The 19,241-nt window shown below is 36.3% G+C and overlaps 1 pseudogene; it reads right to left on the bottom strand.

Annotated features, from left to right (window-relative positions):
* Window positions 1-11,709: 11,709 nt before the first annotated feature.
* LOC134752665 (serine protease inhibitor swm-1-like) lies at window positions 11,710-15,825 on the bottom strand (annotated as a pseudogene).
* Window positions 15,826-19,241: the final 3,416 nt, after the last annotated feature.

The following is a 19,241-nucleotide window of genomic DNA, read 5'->3' on the forward strand; positions in this document are numbered from 1 at the left end:
ACGACCGTTAAGAAGCCCCTCAATTTGAACCAAAATAGAATTAAATTCTTCGTAGGTTAAAATTTGATTCCCTATAGATTTGTATAAGTGAGTTTTGACTGACTTGATATTAGTTTCACTCAATCCGTTAAAATGCGGTCCATAAGGTGGACTGTGTTTAAATTGAATCTTGTGTTGAGCAAGGTAATTACTCAAATAGTTGTTATAATCAGTGGACTGTATTAGCGGGTAAATTTCGTTTAATTTGTTTTTCGCACCAATGAAATTTGTACCTCCGTCACTATATAAAATTGAAACAGGACCTCTGCGTGAAATGAAACGTTTGAAAGCGGCAAGAAATAAGTCCGTGCTTAGATCGGAGACCAATTCTAAATGAATGGCTTTTGTTGTTAAGCAAACAAACAGACAGATATAAGCCTTATGGCTTTTAACTCCGCGGCGGCGTATATGAGTAATATAGAATGGTCCGCCGTAATCGACAGCTGTGTGTACGAATGCCTTGACTTGAGAGACGCGTATAGCGGGGAGGTCACCCATCGGTGGCTGAGTAGATAATGGTTTGAGTTTGAAACAGGAGTTGCATTTGTGTACTCTTTGGCGAATTAAATTTCGAGCAGATAAAATCCAATATTTTTGTCTAATTAATGCTAGTACTAAGGCGGGACCAGTGTGCAGGTTCGACGAGTGATAATAATCTACTAAAAGCGATACTATTCTACTTTTTGCAGACAATAGTATTTGATGTTTTTGATCGAAACCTAATTGAGAATGAGTTAGTCTACCTCCTACTCTTAGGAGACCCTGGTCGTCAATAAATGGATGCAGTTTTAAAACTGATTTACTAGGAATTAGTTTGTTATTTTGAATAGCATTAAGCTCGCGAGAGAAATGTGTTGCTTGCTCGTAGCGTAGCACGCGGTATTCTGCATATTCTAAGTCATTTGGAGTTATGGAACCTTGAGAGTGAAGTAATTTTGAAAAGCGAAATGCGTATACGAGTGAGCGAATGAGTTTAATCCACGTCGAACATCTTACAGCGAGGTCATGAATTGGGTGCGTAGGTTCGACCGTAGGTAATACAGTTTGCGCGGGAAGCGAAGTAACTTTAATTTCTTGTAAATCATCTTGTTTATTATGATTTATTTTAAATTCCTTTACAGGCCAGGTATTAATCGGAGCGGATAACCATTGCGGGCCGTGGAACCAGAGTGAGTTATTTATTATTCCTATTGGCGTTACAGGTCGCGATACAATATCTGCAGGGTTCTCTACGCCACGAACGTGGAACCAGTGGGAAGCGGGTAAGTATTCATTTATTTGAGCGATACGATTAGCTACAAATGTTTGAAATTTATAAGCGGGCGAATGAATCCATGTGAGTGTTACAGTGGCGTCTGAAAAAGCGTATATTTTATTTATAGTGCATCGTTTACTTAGGACATCGCGAACGGAATTTATTAATTTTGCGAGTAATACGGCAGCGCAGAGCTCTAAGCGAGTGAGGGTTTTATTAGAGTTGGAAACTTTTGATTTAGCGGTGAGTAATTCTACTGAATTTGCGGTTGAGTTTTCATCTGAGTCTACGCGTACATAGATCGCAGCACCATAGCACTGCTGGCTAGCGTCGGCGAATCCGATTAAAGTTATTCTATTTTTGGACGTGATGCCAATATGGCGCGGTATTTTAATTTCTGATAAATGCGGAAGTTCCTGGTGGAATTGTTTCCATTTGGAGACAATGAAGTCGGGCACTTCATCATCCCAATCGAGTTGAAGTTTAAAACATTCTTGAATGAGTAATTTCATATAAGCTACAACCGGGCTAATTAGACCTAGCGGGTCGAACAAGCGCGCGGTGACAGACAGAATCGAGCGTTTAGTACAAGTTTCTGGAAAATCTATGTTTGTTTTAAAGTGAAATTGATCATCCGTAGGCTGCCATTGCATACCTACGATTTTAGTATCAGCGTTGGAATCATCATCAAATTTGACTGCAAGAGGGCTTTTCTGAGCGGATGGGACGCGCGACATGAGTTGAGTATCATTTGAAATCCATTTAACTAAGTTGAAACCTCCCGATTTGAACATAGCGGTCATCTCTTTATATATTTTTTCTGCCGTATCCACGTTATCAACTGAACTAACGTAATCGTCAACGTACATATGGTTTTCGGCTTCATAAGCGGCGAGCGGGAATGAATCACGGCTATCTGCGGCAAGTTGTCGCACGACGCGCAAAGCTAAATAGGGTGAACTAGAAACACCGAAACAGACTCGATTAAATTGATATATTTCGATCGGTGAATTAGTGTCAAACCTAAATAAAATTCTTTGGAATGAGTGATGATCAGGAGAAAGTTTCACTTGAAAATACATTTTTTCGATATCTGCGGAAATTGCAATTGAAAACATGCGGAGATTTAAAAGCAATTCGAAAATATTATTCTGTAGAACTGGACCTACGTAAAGTAAATCATTAAGGGATTTTCCTGAGGTGGTTTTACAACCAGCGTTCAGTACGATACGCGTCTTTGAAGTTTCTTTGTCGGGACGATAAACGGCCCTATGCGGTATGTAATAAGAATCAGTGTTTTGAAAATTATTCGGAACCTTTATTAAATAACCTTGATCTATGTAAGTTTGGATAGTTGCGTTATAATCGGATCGTAATCCAGTTGAGTCGAGTTTCTTTTCTAAATTTAATAAGCGGTGCTTCGCTGCAGAATAAGATGATCCTAATTCGGCAGGTGAGTGTTTGAACGGAAGAGCAACGGTATAGGTACCGTCGTCCTCGCGCGTATAAGTTGACTGAAAATGTTTTTCACATGCTTCGTCATCTGGACTAAAATGGGTTTTTTCTGGGACATTTTCGATTTCCCAAAAGCGTTGCGTTAATTGATCGAGAGCAAAATCTTCAGTTTGGCAAAAGAAAGTCTTTTCCAAATTGTGAGCGTTTAAAGAGCGAGTTTTATTTTCGAGCGAATGAGGAAAACAATGCGCCCTTCCTCCGGCGATATATCCGAGAGTAGTTTCGATACCTACAACCGAGGAAGTCGGCGAGGTCACCTTACCTGGTCCGAGTAACGTGGGGAATAATTCATTACCTATCAAACAATCTATCTCACCCGGTAAGTAATATTCATCATCGGCCATCGGCAAACCTTGAAGATGGTCTAATTGCGTGATTTCTAGCTCGGCGCTAGGTAAAATGTCCGTAATTTCATTCATAACGCGGCAACAAACGGTATAGGAACAGCGTGAGTCGAATCGAGAGTGTATTGTAAGTTGCGTTATTCCAAACGCGCGGTCTTGTATTTTTCCTATGCCATTAATAATAGCGGGTGCGGGAGTAACTTTTAAATTTAAGCGTTCACAGCAAGCCTTTGTTATGAAATTAGTAGCCGCTCCCGTATCCAAGAATACACGGAGGCGATGCGTTTGATTATTACTATAAACGTTAACAGACGCAGTCGGGCATAAAACTAAAGTGTCACTATTTAAATTTCGAGCGGGAATTGTAACAGAAAGCGCGAGGTTATCGTTTGTCTGGCCGCCGTTCGTGCGGGCTGCAGTCGCCGTAGGCGAGCGCGGCTGACGCGGCGGGTGGGACAGAGACGGAAGATTCGATGTGCTACTACTGCTTGGACGCAGCGCTGGAGCAGCGCTCGTGCCAGCCGAGTTGTTATTATTGTTTATATTTGAATCAGCTGATTGCAAGGAATGCGTTGTATTCGACTGGGTCTCGTAATGTAACAAAGAATGATGTTTCTTATTGCAAATCGAACACCTATTTGTTGATTTACATGTACTAATATGATGAAAACCTAAACAGTTTATGCAAAATGTGTGTTGACGAACTATGTCGTTGCGCGTTTGAGTATTTTGTTGTAAGAAATATTCACATTTAAATAGCGGGTGAGAGAGTTGAGATTTACACACTTTGCATGAGCGAGATTGAGTGAGACTGAGAATGTCAGAGTTGTTAAACTTGCTGTAAGTTTGAGGTTGCGGATTTGTAACTTGAGTACAGAATGTTTTTATTTTATTAGTTTGCGTTGCGGGTTTGTTAGTACTGAATGATTGAGTGCGAGAATTATTATTATAAATTTGCGTGTGAGAGCGAGACGGTGCGTGAAGTACTTGGAGTTTACTCTGTTCGGTTAGAAATTTCTTTAAATCACTAAATTTAGGAATGTCGATATGTCTATGAGCTTGTTCGAACAGGTCAATCATAGATTTGTCCAACTTACTTAAGGCAATATGAGTTAGGATGAAATCTGATAAGTTATCAATTTTCAAGCGCTGTAATGCCGCTTCAGCGGAACAAAAGTTATCAAGTATATTATCGACTGACTGCCCAGTCTTTTGTTGTAACATTTGATCTAGATAGACAGCAGCCTGTACCCTAGTATCTTGGTATTTTGCTAGAAGAGCTTGCCATATGATGTCATAGTTTTCAGAGGTAGCGGTTATTCCGGAACAAACATTGAGTGCTTTGCCGGAGAGACAGCCTATTAGGTACTGGACCTTTTCAGCATTTGTTAGGCGAGTATTAGCGTGTATGACACTGCGGAAATTTTCATAGAATACTGGCCACTTAGTAGGAGTACCATCAAAACCTATGAGTTGAAGAGGGGGTAACTTCGTATTAAAGTTATTATTTTTCTTTTGGTCCTCAAGCTCTTGCTTCAAAATAGTTTCTTTTTGTTTAACGTAACAATATAACTCATCGAATGTATTTAAAATACTATAACTCGGCTGAGCCTCAGGATTTACTTTGAGTTGTTCAATTATAAGTTTATCTACGGTTTCAATATAATCTGAACGCGTTTTATCAGCGGATTGAGTCCTCGCTAAAAACTGCGTGCGAGTGACATCATCGGAAACCCTCAAGCTTAAATTATAAACTTCTTGAATTATTTGAAACAGAAATTGTTTTTTATGTTCTAAAAAGGTAATCATCACTTCTTCGTCGTCTTTCATTTTGTAATGAGTCAGTTAATAATAAGGTAAGTATGCGTAATTTGCGTAAAGTTATAAAATGAGAGTGTTGTATATAAGTAAAACAAAATCAAAGCGACGAGGTTGACGAATTTTGCGGGCGAGTTTAACTACAAATATGGCGGGTTGGTAGGTAGATAAATCGCGCGAGCGGCGAACAAATTTTTACAATTGATTTTACGAAATATGCGCGATCTACCAAAAATATGCTTTTAATCTTATAGAATGAGTAAAATAACTGGTATTTATTAATAATTAGTTGCGAAATGAGATGAAATAAGCGTGATGTGAACCAATTAAAGTATGACGGCACGTTGTGCGTTTTTAACAAATATACGTATAAATTATACTTTTGAGTGTGTGATTACTGTAAATATGTATGAAATAATGATATATTGATATAGGAAGGATCAGGATCGATAAGGACCAACACTTGGAGAGGACGGGAAAACCAACCTTCGACACTTGATAACCTGCCGACTCCAGTTTTGAGTTTCTTCTTTCGGCACAATCAAACTTTATTCAGTTCACAATTCACAGGGCGGCACTGATGTCCATGGAGTACTTTTTCACATGATTTTGAGTTTATTTAGATGAGCTAATTTTTAAGCTCGCGCGCGGTGATAGGTTTAGGTGGCACTGGCGGTTGAATGAGGGGAGTGGGGGAATAGGAAAATATGTTGCCAGGTATAAATATATAATAGGTGCGTTCGAGTGGTGTGTATGAGATAATAAAAATAAACTTAAAATTAATTAGAAAATGTATGAAATATTCACAATGGCGTTGCCAGAGTACCTACATATTAATTTTATAACTTTCTCTGTTATATGTCAGGAGTTAAATGTGGCATCCAAAATATGTTTATTTATTTATTTATGAATAGACTCAAAACTACTTTAATGATTAATTTCTTTTTCTTTTTCCCCTCCCAATAATATCGATGACACTGTTTTCGCAGATCAAACACCGTAAAATTAGCAAACTTACTATTAACAAATTGAACCGAAGCAACTGAAACTTAATAAAGCTCAAAATTGATATCGTAAATAACATCCCCTGTTGTCGCTTTGAATCAAATTTAAAAGTAATCTTGGTATTATTTAACTTTCCCTTCAGTCTACAAAATATAATAAAGGCGTCCGAAGACCGTATTTATTTTACAAACTTTAACAGTAAACGCCCGACCATAACGTCGATATTTTATGGTTTATAGAGACCGGTTACGATATTATGTTTATTAAGCAGATACTTCATATATGTATAATTCTAGTACACAAGAAACTTACCTACCAAATAACTGCACTGACATACCTACCAAATGACCACCCGGTCACTTTTCACACTTCTCAGTTTTTTGAAAGGTCTTGAATACTTTTGTAAGCTCACCAAGTAAAATACGCACGTCTGATATTAACTTTATCGTTTGTTATATTTTCTATTCCTTATAAGCTAAAACGTTTTATGATGAACACTATTATTATCACACAGAAAATGATATAATGCTTGATAAATTTGTGTCAATTTGTTAACCCTTATCAAACGGATCATAATGATATCATTTATAATGATATCCTTGTGAATAATTATAGAATTAGGCTTTGAAAATTATACACAGGAATAAGCAATCCATAAGACTTTATTACCGGCTTATAAAGTAAGAATTTCCTTGCTATCTTATTTAGTAGAATATGCCGAACTTGGTAATTTGTTCAAAGTGTATTATAGTTAGCTCCACACATGGAACCCTCTTCATCTTGACAGCTCTCACGTGCAGCTGCAGGAGTAAAGTTTAGGAAAAATGATACCTACTTATTCCTAATAATAATAGATGTATTTTACTTCGGAGGTATCGGGGTGAGCCTGGAAAAAATATATTAATAATTTTAGTATTACTTTTAACGGAGTAAACGTTTAACAAAGGAGTTCAATTCAAATAGAATTACATTGTGATACAAGTGTGCTACGTTGGTCATTACACACGAGGCGATATTGTGCGTGCGAGCTGTAAGCCAGCGCGCAATAAGAAAGCCGATGTGTGTAATGACCAATGCACACGCGTTTCGTACGACGTTTTTCAACACACTTGCGAGGAAAAAAACAACATATATTAATCAAATTTTTCTAAAGCAAAAACACGTTTTCCAAGAAAGAGTGGACTTTTTTGCTGATTTTCCATTGTATAATGGTTTCATATTGCCGCCAATTATTTTTCACCCGATTTTGACGGTAAAAAGCCATCGTTCTCGATTCCGAAGATTCACGAGTTTTTGTTGCTTTACTACTATAAAAGACACTGACATACTAAAATAATTATGTGTGTAAATAAAGGTTGAAATTGTTCAGGTTCAATTCACGGTATATAACTTATACATATAAGAAAGCAATCAGATTTTTAATCAGATTTTTTCATGAATATCGTCCTATAGTGTAGGTAAAACAAATTTGTTTTAAACAAATTATATTAGGTAACTAATAAACATAATATAACTTTTTTTTTATCTAAATGCTGGAATGTTGTTGATGAAAATATAAAAATATATGTAACTATAACATAAATTTGATGAGTGAAAATCGGACCAATCTGTAAAACATATGGCAAACAAAAAAAATGTTCTAAACCGGTTGAGAAAAAAACATTCAACCGAATTGAGAGCCTCCTCCTCTTGAAATTTTGAAGTCTGCTAAAAACGATTTGAAACTTCAAATTCGATTTCTCACAAACATGGGGTTTACAGATACCTACTTACAGCTTTTTGTCATGACACGACAGAAGTCACGTTACTTACGTTTAATCAATTCGTGCCAGCTCTACAGAAATCACCTGTATATTCACATATTTCACATCTCCAACTAACATTTTCCCATAATTATATTTAGTTGGTCCATGAATACCAGAAAATATTGTTATTACATTTTAATGAAAAAGTAGATATGGTGATCATATTACACTATAATCGAGTTTAGGAATAACGAAGCTTCCTTATGGAACGAATTGACTCACATTCAATCTATCGTATCGTGTGACGAACGTATTTGCTTATATAGGTACTTCGATATGATAGTTCTAGGTTCACAAGTCTGTACGATCGAGCTATTTGAGCTCCGTCAGCATCGAAACATCCGATTAATTTGTCTTATTAGTTCCTCTCTCGCTATTGACTGCCGATCGAACCGTACTTCCCAACAAGATAATTGGTAAAGGAAAATGTTATTCTTCTCCCTCTAATTGACTTTGGCTATTCGTGTTTGCGGTTTTGCGTTGATTGAATAAACAATCAGTAGGTTAGACAAAGAAAAATCTTACACGAGTGTAAGTTGAGTATAATATGTTACCTACCGTAAAATCGTTTGTGGTGGAAACGCGTTGTCGCGTAGTTAAAACTAGTTTTCGGTATCGATCGCCTCAATGAAAACACGTTTTCACTAGTTAAAACTAGTTTTCCGTAAAGCTTCGGTGAAAACCAGTTTTTTAATTCCAGTACGTCCACACCAAAGAATTTGGATGTTCAAAAACTTTAATTTGCCATTAGATATTTATTACGTACATACAGTATTGTTACACGATATAAAGTAAATATTTATTTTTTATTATACAGTGGCTAAAAAATAAGTGCATTCCCGTTGCCAGGGAGGTTTTGGGATTATACTGAGCAACTTTTACTATGAGACCAACCACGAAACCATACGGGACCAACTACCATATTTCATTAATTTAAACTTTTTTATTGTTTGGCTGAATGGTACTTTGGCAGTTACTATTTCTGTTATTAAGGTTACGTACCCAAAGGGTAAAAACGGGACCCTATTACTAAGACTCCGCTGCCCGTCCGTCCGTCTGTCACCAGGCAGTATCTCATGAACCGTGATAGCTATACAGTTGAAATTTTTAGCTAAAGTTTTTTGCAACTGGGCTAATAAAATTAGATAATAGTTTTGTTAAAAAAAAAATTAATACGTGGATGACAAAATACAATTTTGCCTTTTATCAAATCACATCATTTACTGAGAAATTTGCGAACTAAAAGTTATCTAAAAAACGGTTACAAATAAGTCTCTGTCACAGCTATGAACCCTGGCAGGGTTGAATGCTGATGGGATAGATTACATAGTAATGTCGGTATTCAAGTAAACATAAGACAAACCCTTTATTTCACTTACGCGGGCGGAGCCGCGGGCCCGTCTAATAGTGTACAATATCATTCAAGTTCAAGGGAAAATTCGTAAAAGCACACTTTCCACACTTGCATTGAAATGTATTATTAACTGGGTTGATTTATCAGTCAAAACTAGATTACACAAAATCACTCGATGAAAACTTGTTTTCAGTAATTATTTCGAAAAAAGTATGTAAGTAATACTAATAGTTAAGTAACTATGTTAAAACAATAATGTGCAACTTGCATTGTTTTAACATCTCTTAAAATATTGTTTTTTTTTTAATCTCGTGGACATTCACTGGACACTAATCGATTTTATTATGGGAAAAGTATAGTTTGACTGTGCATGTGATTGTTTTTACTACTTGCTAACCAATACAGTGCTAACCAGCTTTGACCGGCTATTAAATTTCATACGAGGTAAAATATTGTCGTCAAAAATGCCACTTCAATCAACTTTCCCGTCCTTCCATATTATATTAAGATTTTATATTTTCCTCGTTCCTTCATTTTAGTATTTTTTTTAGTCAAACTTCATTTTAAAAATACTCTCGACTTTAGTTCGTATTGTCTTTGCTACTGTTCTTGACTTGTTCTGGGCTAATGGTTTGCGTGTTCATAGTAACTTTTCTTATACATGTCTCTTCCTTTCTCTGATTGTTCGTTAAGATAAAGTTTTATATAGTTTAGAAGTTACAGTAAGTAACAGAATTGTCTGTATATGGTTCGACGTTCGAATATGTTATGTCAGTTCATCATCAGGTTTACCTTGTCTGCCTTTCAAGATTCAGTGTTAATATGGTACTTATAATTTTATAGTATAAAGCTAATATTAACACTAAAGCTATTATTTACTCTAAGGTTAGCTGGATAGCTGGAAGAGATCCCTTATAGAGATAAGCTCGCCTTTGTACCTAAATTTATATGAATTTCATGTTAACATTTTTTTTTGTACAATAAAGTGATTTACTACTACTACTACTACTACTACTACTACTACTACTACTACTACTACTACTAATACTATAATATACTAGCTTTTGCCCGCGACTTCGTCTGCGTGGACTTAGTAACCGCAGCTAGAGTAAGAATAGCGCCTGAATAAAGTGTAATAGCAATCATGCAATTTAAGCATAGGTATGGTTAATTGCTTATGTACACAAATTATCAGGCACTTCATTAATTATTTCAATTCCAGCCCGCTTTCGACCCTCTCAAGGGACGATTTTCGGGATAAAAACTATCCTATTTCCTTCTCCGGGGCTTAAACTATCTCTATGCCAAATTTAAACTAAATCGGTTTAGCGGTTTCATCGTGAAGAGGTAACACGCACACAGACAGACAGACAAACTTTCGCATTTATAATATTAGTATGGATAACGGTTAACATTTCTGTTAATAAATGATCTTATTGCATTTTTGAGCGTACAGTCTTAATCCTATTATGATTTGTTGTTTAAGATGGATAGCTGTCTACTACTTATAAAAAGAAGATTAAGAGGGCAAGGCAATGGCATTCAGTAGGTAAAAAGTAAAAAAAAAAAACAATAATATGACCACGCATAATCAATGAAGATAATTAAGTATGACGGCAGAAATTGTAATCTCATCGAGGACTGGCAAACCTGTCTACAAGATTATTTTTAGTAATGATGTCGATGACGATAACAGGCGGTTGATGCAACCGTTCCATATTTGTAATAAATATTCATCGCATTTTTTCACTTTTGTGAATATACGGCGGGAACTCCTCAAATGAAATGATGGTCGCACTTCTTCTACGTGGCAGCGTCTAAATAACAGTGACTATCTCTTTTAATCGCACGGAGTTAAAAAGTGATGTTCATTACATCACGTAACTACGAGTAACATCATTCATCATGCGCCTGTTAAGCTACCTGTGTCATTAAGTATTGTGATCAGACGTGGTCTTCTTATGCTACTTAAAAGAAATAGAGACGTCAATAGAGTATCGATTGAAGAAATGCCGTCTTTGTTTTGCATGTACTCGGATATGACAAAGTACATTTGAGCAATTGAAAAACATTACCAGAAACACTTTAATCAAGCAACGTTCCGGACAAAGCGATAGCAGCGCTTTTAAATGCGGATAAAGTTGCAATACAAACACGGAAAGTTCGAACAAGAGCTCAAAATGCAGTGATCATTTAGTAAAAACGCTAAAAACAGCAAAGTGCACTTCTCTGTTGCTTAAGAGCTATTTTAAAGTTTTTTGCATGGAACTCTTAGCGTGAAATTGACCTGTTGTTAGTGTTTCAGTAGGTTGAAAATCATTTTTGTATTATTTAGTAGATATTTAGTATTCAAACGCTTTGAGTTCAATTTTTTTTAAATTACGACAGTCGTTTAAAAGTAGTGGAATAAAAGTTGAAGTTGGGCCTAATACGTTTTAGCATTTTGATTTTTATTTTATTTTTTTACTTTTCTTTAAAACAGTCATCAGTCTACCTGCTACTAAAACTAGTTTTAAAGGTTAAGGTGTAGGTACTAGCTATTAATCACTGCGTAAAAAGGGTTTATTATCAACGTTAATTCTAAATATCTAACAATCTTCAAGCAACACGCATACACCCAACGAGTCATGAAACACAAAGCCTTCTTTGCAGTCACATCGATTGTACTGGCAGCTGCTGAAGCAAGTTTTGTTGAGGTCGGTGTAGTCCGAACAGGACCTGCCGCAGTGGTCACCACAACCAGATGTCGCGTTTCTGTCCCCTCCGCAATCAGCTGTAATTAGTACAAGCTTAATAGTAAATAATAATATTGAAAACTTTTATTTTATTTTAAAAGGAAAGTTTCCAATATTATTATTTACTTTTTAATCCCTTTAGGACATGAATTTTTAAATACGCTGAAATTACTTTTCTTGTGCCTTTATACAAAGTTTCAAGTCCCGTACTCGAAAGAATTTTTGATCTCCATACAAACTTTCACCCCCTTTTTACCACCTTAAGGGATAAATTTTCAAAAACACTGAACTTAGTTTTCTTGTATTTTAATAATATACCTTTTTACGAAGTTTCAAATTGTTAGCTTAAAATAGAACCTGAACCCCATACAAATTTTTATCCCCTTTTAACCCCCTTAGGGGTTGAATTTCTCAAAATCGCTTCTTAGCTCTTGTACACATTATAAATGTAACCTGGTGTGCAAATTTCAACTTTCTGGCTTTTGTAGTTTCGGCTCTACGTTGATGAGTCAGTCAGTCAGTCAATCACTCAGGACACGTGCATTAATATACCTATTTACATATGTAGGTAGACTATATAAATAGAAGAAGATAGATAGATAGATTTAACTAAATGCAAACAAATATAATGGGGAAACAAGTAAATAGTTTTCCTACGTACTAACTTACTGAACGAGACAATGAAGCTGCTAAAATCATGCTATTTTGCTAATAGGAATATATCGGAGTAATTTGCTACATTAATTCAGTTTTGTAATATTTACATACCTAACCTTCACCATAATATATGTTTTAATTATTTGCTCGTGTTACAGGCCACACCCGGTATATACCTGGCCGATGGCTCTTGTAAAGAACTTAAAATTAGTACTAAAGAACTTTAATTAAATTTTAAATGAAACAGAGCTGCATGTGATTTGTTGCGTTCAATGTTAAAACTAAATAAATCCAATTCTACTAACACTTACTAATTCAACTTTTACTGCGTGGGTTTAGAGCTTATGGTTGGGCAGAATTAAACTTTCTGTCAATTTCAAATTCTTAGTAGAAACAAGAAAGTTGAGGTAACAACTTACGGCACTGGCTCTTCAATATGCAGTCGCCGTTCGCGTCTCTCACATGGCCGTGGCCTGCATAAGCCGGTACTGCCCTTGCACGGTTTGGGCCGGCCGAGCTCTTCACAGCTCCCGGGGCCGCAGTGTGCACATTCCACGAACGTCTCGTCTTCCTTGCATGCTGACCGTTTTATGACTGAAAGTTTTATTGTTCCACAGTGTTTGAAATTGAAAGGAGAAAATTGGAAGAAGTTGAGGGTACCTACATTAGTATTTAATGCAATCGTGATATAATGGAGAGCTGTTGAGTCGAGTACCGTGTTAAGGCCACGAAGCTTGCTGAGTGGCCTTATTCGGTACGAGATTGAAAAGCTTGATTATATCACTATTGTATGCAATACTTTATCTACGTTTCGACATAAATAATACTTTAAAGTAATAGAATCATATAGGTAACAAACAAACCAAAAGTATACAGCTAAGATACGTGAGCAGTCGCGATACCTTCATACTCGTACGCGACCCGGCCGCCGAGGCCCGGCGGGTTGGTCAACGACACCTTTTCGTACCTCATGAGGCCCTGGTACTTGCTCCTTGCTAAATTTAATTTTTAGACAGTTTTTTTCACGACTGGCCACCGTAGCTTATGGAGACTAACAAGCAACACATGCGCGTTTCTGACTTAAGAAGCAATTGTTTTTACTGTACAACCTAAAATAAGTAATAAATTTGAGCTATCGTTTTGTTTCGTCCTCTTACTTAACCGCGGCGAGCTGTGATTGGTCAATTTCATTATAGTTGACTAAATCGTTTCAAAATGAATATTATAGTTAAGTTGGGTTATATGGGTTGGGGGATACATGAAAAGTACCCAATTACAGTTTGGTATACGAAATCTTAATTCAACCATTACAGTCTAGTAGAAAAATAATAATTACGATTTACAGAATGAACTTGATTGAACATGCTAAATGGACAAAAAATTAATACCTAATGAATGCACAAAATTCATGACACTGCTATAAAAAAATATTTTAATGATTAAAAGATTTTTGTATAGAAGTTTATTATAGTATCAAAGACTTCAAGAAATTCAATGAAACCAACAGTAAGGGGTTCACTGGAGCGAAATATCTTTAGGTAGGGTCGGGTCGGCAACAGTGACCAGGATTTTTTCGGACAGCCAAATTATAAAGAAAAATAAGATGCACCAAGCTGAAATTTACACTCAATATACTTTGGCTATTCATCTGCCCCCTGCATTATCAGATTTTCAATTAAAATAGTTATAAAGTAGCTAGTCAAGGTTAAAAAAAAAGGGAAATGAGCCACTGTGTACCGGTACTGGGGTACTGTGACTCTACCCTGTAGTACACACTCTAACAGTACACAGTGACTCTACTGTATAAAAATTAATAAAAAACTATAATTCGTCTCGTTCATTTATTTAAGTAGAATTAAACTGAGCATAATTATTTATCAAAACCAGTCATATAAATGTTATACTACCAAAACACTTCTGATGATCTTTGATTAGATGAGATCAACTTATTCTCTGCCTTTTTTATTACTGTTTGAGATCTACAAACATTATACAAATTTAAAAGGAGTTTCCTTTCTATTTCTCAATCAAATAACAAATGTGATGGTCAATATCGTAATATAAAGTAAAACAAATAAAAATAATGTAGCAACAACAAGATATGTCAAGAAGGGAACAGTGGCTCGGAAAAAAAGGGTACAGTGGCTCACTCACCCTAGTCACCCTACTTTCAACATGAGAGAGGCTATTAGCTTCCCTGCTGATACAGCAGAAACATTCAGTAATCAAACAAACTCGAAAGGACGAGCAATGGTAATTCTAACACGTGAGGGTGCTAGAGTATATTATAACGATATTTGGGTGAGTCACTGTTTGCGTTGAGCCACTGTTTCCGCCTTAGTATACTAGTATAAAACATTTGTTTCTGGTTTGTAACCCTAACCCATCGTATGTGCAAATTTATCTAGCAAATTTATATACATTAAAACTTAAAACACATCATATATTTTTATGAAATTACACTTTACCCTTGATTGTACATATAAAAACAAGTACACAGTGAATCATGAGTCACTGTTCTTCTTAATTTTGAGAACACGTCGTAGCCATTTTGAATTCAACGGTGCGCACATCTCATCTGAGTTGCCGCAAGACATGTGAATCTATGTCTTTGCCTAGTATATTAACGTCAGTTTCAACCAAAAACAAAATATTATCTTAGTTTTTTAGATGAATTAAAACAATGTAATGTAACTTACCTCGAAAAGTGTTTTCTACACCAAAAATAGAAAATCACTCACTGCACAACTAAACGGCGCCTGAGCATGAGAGTGATTGGTTCGTACGTGTTTGCGTGTCGAGTTCTTCCGGAAAATGAAAGAGACGGATAGATATTGCTGCTCTGTATAGGAAATATAGTCGCGAGCCATGCGTCACTGATTCCTACCCGACCCTACGTATAGATCTCATGTTTGGTAAAATTCATAATTTTTTTCTAAACAAAGCTCTTTAGAATGCTTATATTTTTACAAAACAGTCATTACCGCTTAAGTAAGTATATAAGTTTCTACTATCATTTAGGCTATTTAGGTTTTATATTTGTACTTCAGGCACTTACCTAAACTCCCACTTACATTAAACCAAGCAGCACTTAAAACACACGTAGTAACAAATATTTTATCCATTATAAAAATTACCTAAATACTTAATTAACAAAAACAACCTGTTTGTTTCGCAAACAACACTAAACTAAAACTACTTTACGCAGGTAAGTAAACCTATTTAAAAATTCGCTTCATGTAAATCTCTACTACTTTTCCTCGATTCACGGACTTTGATTCATTATTTATTCTGATTTTCCTCGTAAAGTATCCTCAAAGTGAATCAGCTGACAATGACGACATAATGAGTATAAATAAATGTTGTGTATGTGAACTTTTTAAAATTAATTCGTAGCTCGCTTCTTCTTGTGTTTTTGCTGTTGTTGTTAAGATTTTACCGAATTAGATTATAATACGGTTACCCGAATATAATCAAAATCATAAAATACAATGAAATCGTTAACTATAAGACGCGCGATGCGGGCTTTTCATCCGAATGGAGGAAAGGTTATATTTGCCTCTGTCGTGTATGTCGCTAGCGTCAAAACTACGTTGATTTTTATTAGTGAACGACTGCCTCTTGACAGTCATAAAATTATACTTGTCTTCCAATATACTCTGACCACCATTCAAGTTCTTGAAATTGAAGAGCTCCGAGGACCTTTGAGGGATCTCTGTGAAAGTCATGCTAACTATTGTCGATGTTATGTTAATGTGTTTAACGCTTTTGTTACAGAATGTGTGTTCCCAATATTAGGTCAAATATCTAAAAGGATCTTTGAATTTAGTATCATAGGAATATGAATAATTGAAGACCACGACATTTAAACTTAATAATAATAATACGAGAACAAACCCGCGGGGCCAGCTTGTGGCGAGCTGACGGCGAGTGGTGACACCGCGGATACCTATTCCAGAGGGCCCTTTCATTTGGCCCTCGCCTCTGTGCTTTCCTTGACAGTTGGGCCAGAGTGGAGTCTCAAGAGCGGGACTTATGCTCCAGGTTGGAAGTGTAAAATGTCATAACGCCGGCGGCCTGCTGAACAGATTACCGGGAACTGGCTACCGCAGACTGAAGTGTTGCTCTATTTTGTCGCACTGTGCGTGCGGCCGTTGTAGGACCCACTAATTGAGTTGGCGAGTCATCACCTGTCTTTCACAATTTTGAGACTGATTGTCACGGCAGCTGTCCGCTAGTCTCCTACTACAAAAGTGCTGCACTGCACTGCAATAGTCTTTGCACCTGGCGGGGACCATCTCCGGATGTATCACATGGTGCGTTCGGGGATGGTATCCGCCACGTGTATCCCTTGCTTTTAGATTAATTTGTCTTAAAGGGTCTCTGCGCTGTCAACACGCACGCCTCCCAAAGGTCCGGGACCCCATGGTCCCGAGATATGGAAAGACAGACAACAGGCACAGGCCTACTCTCATGCGCGAGAGGGTTTGGGCTGTATCTAGTCCCCATGCTGGCCCAATGCAGGTTGAATTGGGGACTTCACCTTTGAATTTCTTCGCGGATGTATGCAGGTTTCCTAACGATTCTTTTCGTTTCTTCACCGAAAAGCTAGTGGTAAATATGATATTCCGTACATAAGTTTCGAAAAACTCATTGGACTAAACTAACTTAAGAAAACCAAACTAAAGACAATAAAAATTAATAATACAGTTTATTATTTGCGATTATTATTTTAACCTGCAATCAGTACAGTAATCATGCCTACTTAATTACACCAACGATAATAACATTTCATGCCATAATGGTTAATGATATTACATTATCTTAGTCCCTGGCGTGAGATTAAATCCAACATCGAACATCAAATTGAAATATCCATTCATGGGTAACTAATGCAATCGGTCTAGAACAGCAAAAAGCTTTTTGCTATAACCAGAGAGGATATAATAGGAGTTATATCTATCTTTGCTATAACGTTGTCGAGGTACCTACGTGAAGTCATTGTCACTTCAAGTAATCGCGTTAACCGACAGAGCCGTGTTAAAATATAAATTTACAACAAAAAAACGTCGACGCCTGCCTGGAAATAAAGTAAAGCGATTGTAAGTATTGCGATTTCCGCCTCACAAGCGAACCATTCTTTTTCAATAGGCGCTATTTGAGATTATAAGATTTCAGTCGATCATCCAAATTGTCAATTGATTTTGTAAAAAATCCCTCGAAAAGGTGTTCTAAGCGGACGATAAACCGCGAGTCGGCGACAGCTTCTCGTCCAATTTCCTTTATTTGTCTCAGTATTCGTCTCACCTCTAACGGATTGTCAGCTATAAGCAACCTCTACATCTACACGGTCCTTTTTTTAAAGTTCGTTAATTTCAAGGGTACATTCCTGAGCTTTAATTAAGTAACTTCTCAGAAAAACCGGTATTCCAATTGACTCCATTTTGGAGATAGTCAATGATTTATTTTTATCTGTTATGGCCCCTACGAGCGTGTATACTTGCCTTAGGTAAAGTAATCACAACAGATATATTGAATTTATAATATCTGAAAGTAAATATTTAACTTTATTCAGATATTTTTTTGTATTTTAATTTTGGATGCAGCGTATGAATAGATTTTTGACACATTTCAACATCCATACTAAGACAATTCCTATGGCTCAATCCTTAGAAATAAATGAAAAGTGGAAAACTCACTCACTGTCTTGGACGAATTCGAGTCTTGCCCAAAACAGTGGTATTATTTCACTTTTCCTTTATTTCTAAGCATTGTGGTATCTATTGCAGACGCCTCTGCTTAAGGTTCTGAGAGCGGAGTTTTTGAAAAATCGTACTGCTTTTTTAGATTAGAATAAAAAAAATATTAGGTACCAATCATGAGGCCTTTCTCTAGTAACTTCATTGATTCGAATCTTCATTTTTTGACTTTCGCTCGTTAGAAAAAAATCACGAACATAAGTAGGTCTAAAACGAACCTTAAACATTTGTTACCAATTTTTGCACAGAATATTGCGGATTTAATATTTTTGCATTAATTTGCTATCGTTGAACGTGTTTAATGAAAAAACATAATATTATTATAATATTCCTAGTGTATCGCTGACCTTATGCAGTCGCCGTATCAAAGTGCAAGGATACCACATTGCCATACAACTATTTTTTGAATTCCTTTTGCAGAAGAAAAAGAAAGGTTTCGTCTTAAAGCTGACAAGTACTTCCAAGAGGAACAAAACTTCCGTAAGACACAGACATAAATATTAACTATATGAAGACGGGAGCGATTTTCGACTTAAAATACGTGAGTAACCCGTTTTAATATTTATATGAAGCTTAAAAAAACAACCTCGTACTAAATGACATCCGTAATTTTCACGATTACCATTAATAATATAGGTATATTTGCGTGATAGAATTGCGTTTCATGTTTTACACATAATTGCTTGTACAATTCTGTGCGGTTCAGCCATTCGGCGTGGCAGCAATCTCGCGGTGTGCATTTTTAAATTTAATATCGCTTTGTATTACGGACCCTCGTGAGGATTACATCGGACTGAATTACAGAAAAGTTGGGAAAAAAAAAACATTTTCTACCGTCAACACTAAAGATGCTTAGGTACCTACTTAATAATACATTTTTGGCAGTCAGAAAACTGATACGTATGATGATCATTGAAACGATCGATTTTTATTAACCGACTTCAAGATTTGAAAA

This window comes from Cydia strobilella, chromosome 2 (genome assembly GCF_947568885.1).
Source record: "Cydia strobilella chromosome 2, ilCydStro3.1, whole genome shotgun sequence".
Classification (NCBI taxonomy): domain Eukaryota; kingdom Metazoa; phylum Arthropoda; class Insecta; order Lepidoptera; family Tortricidae; genus Cydia; species Cydia strobilella.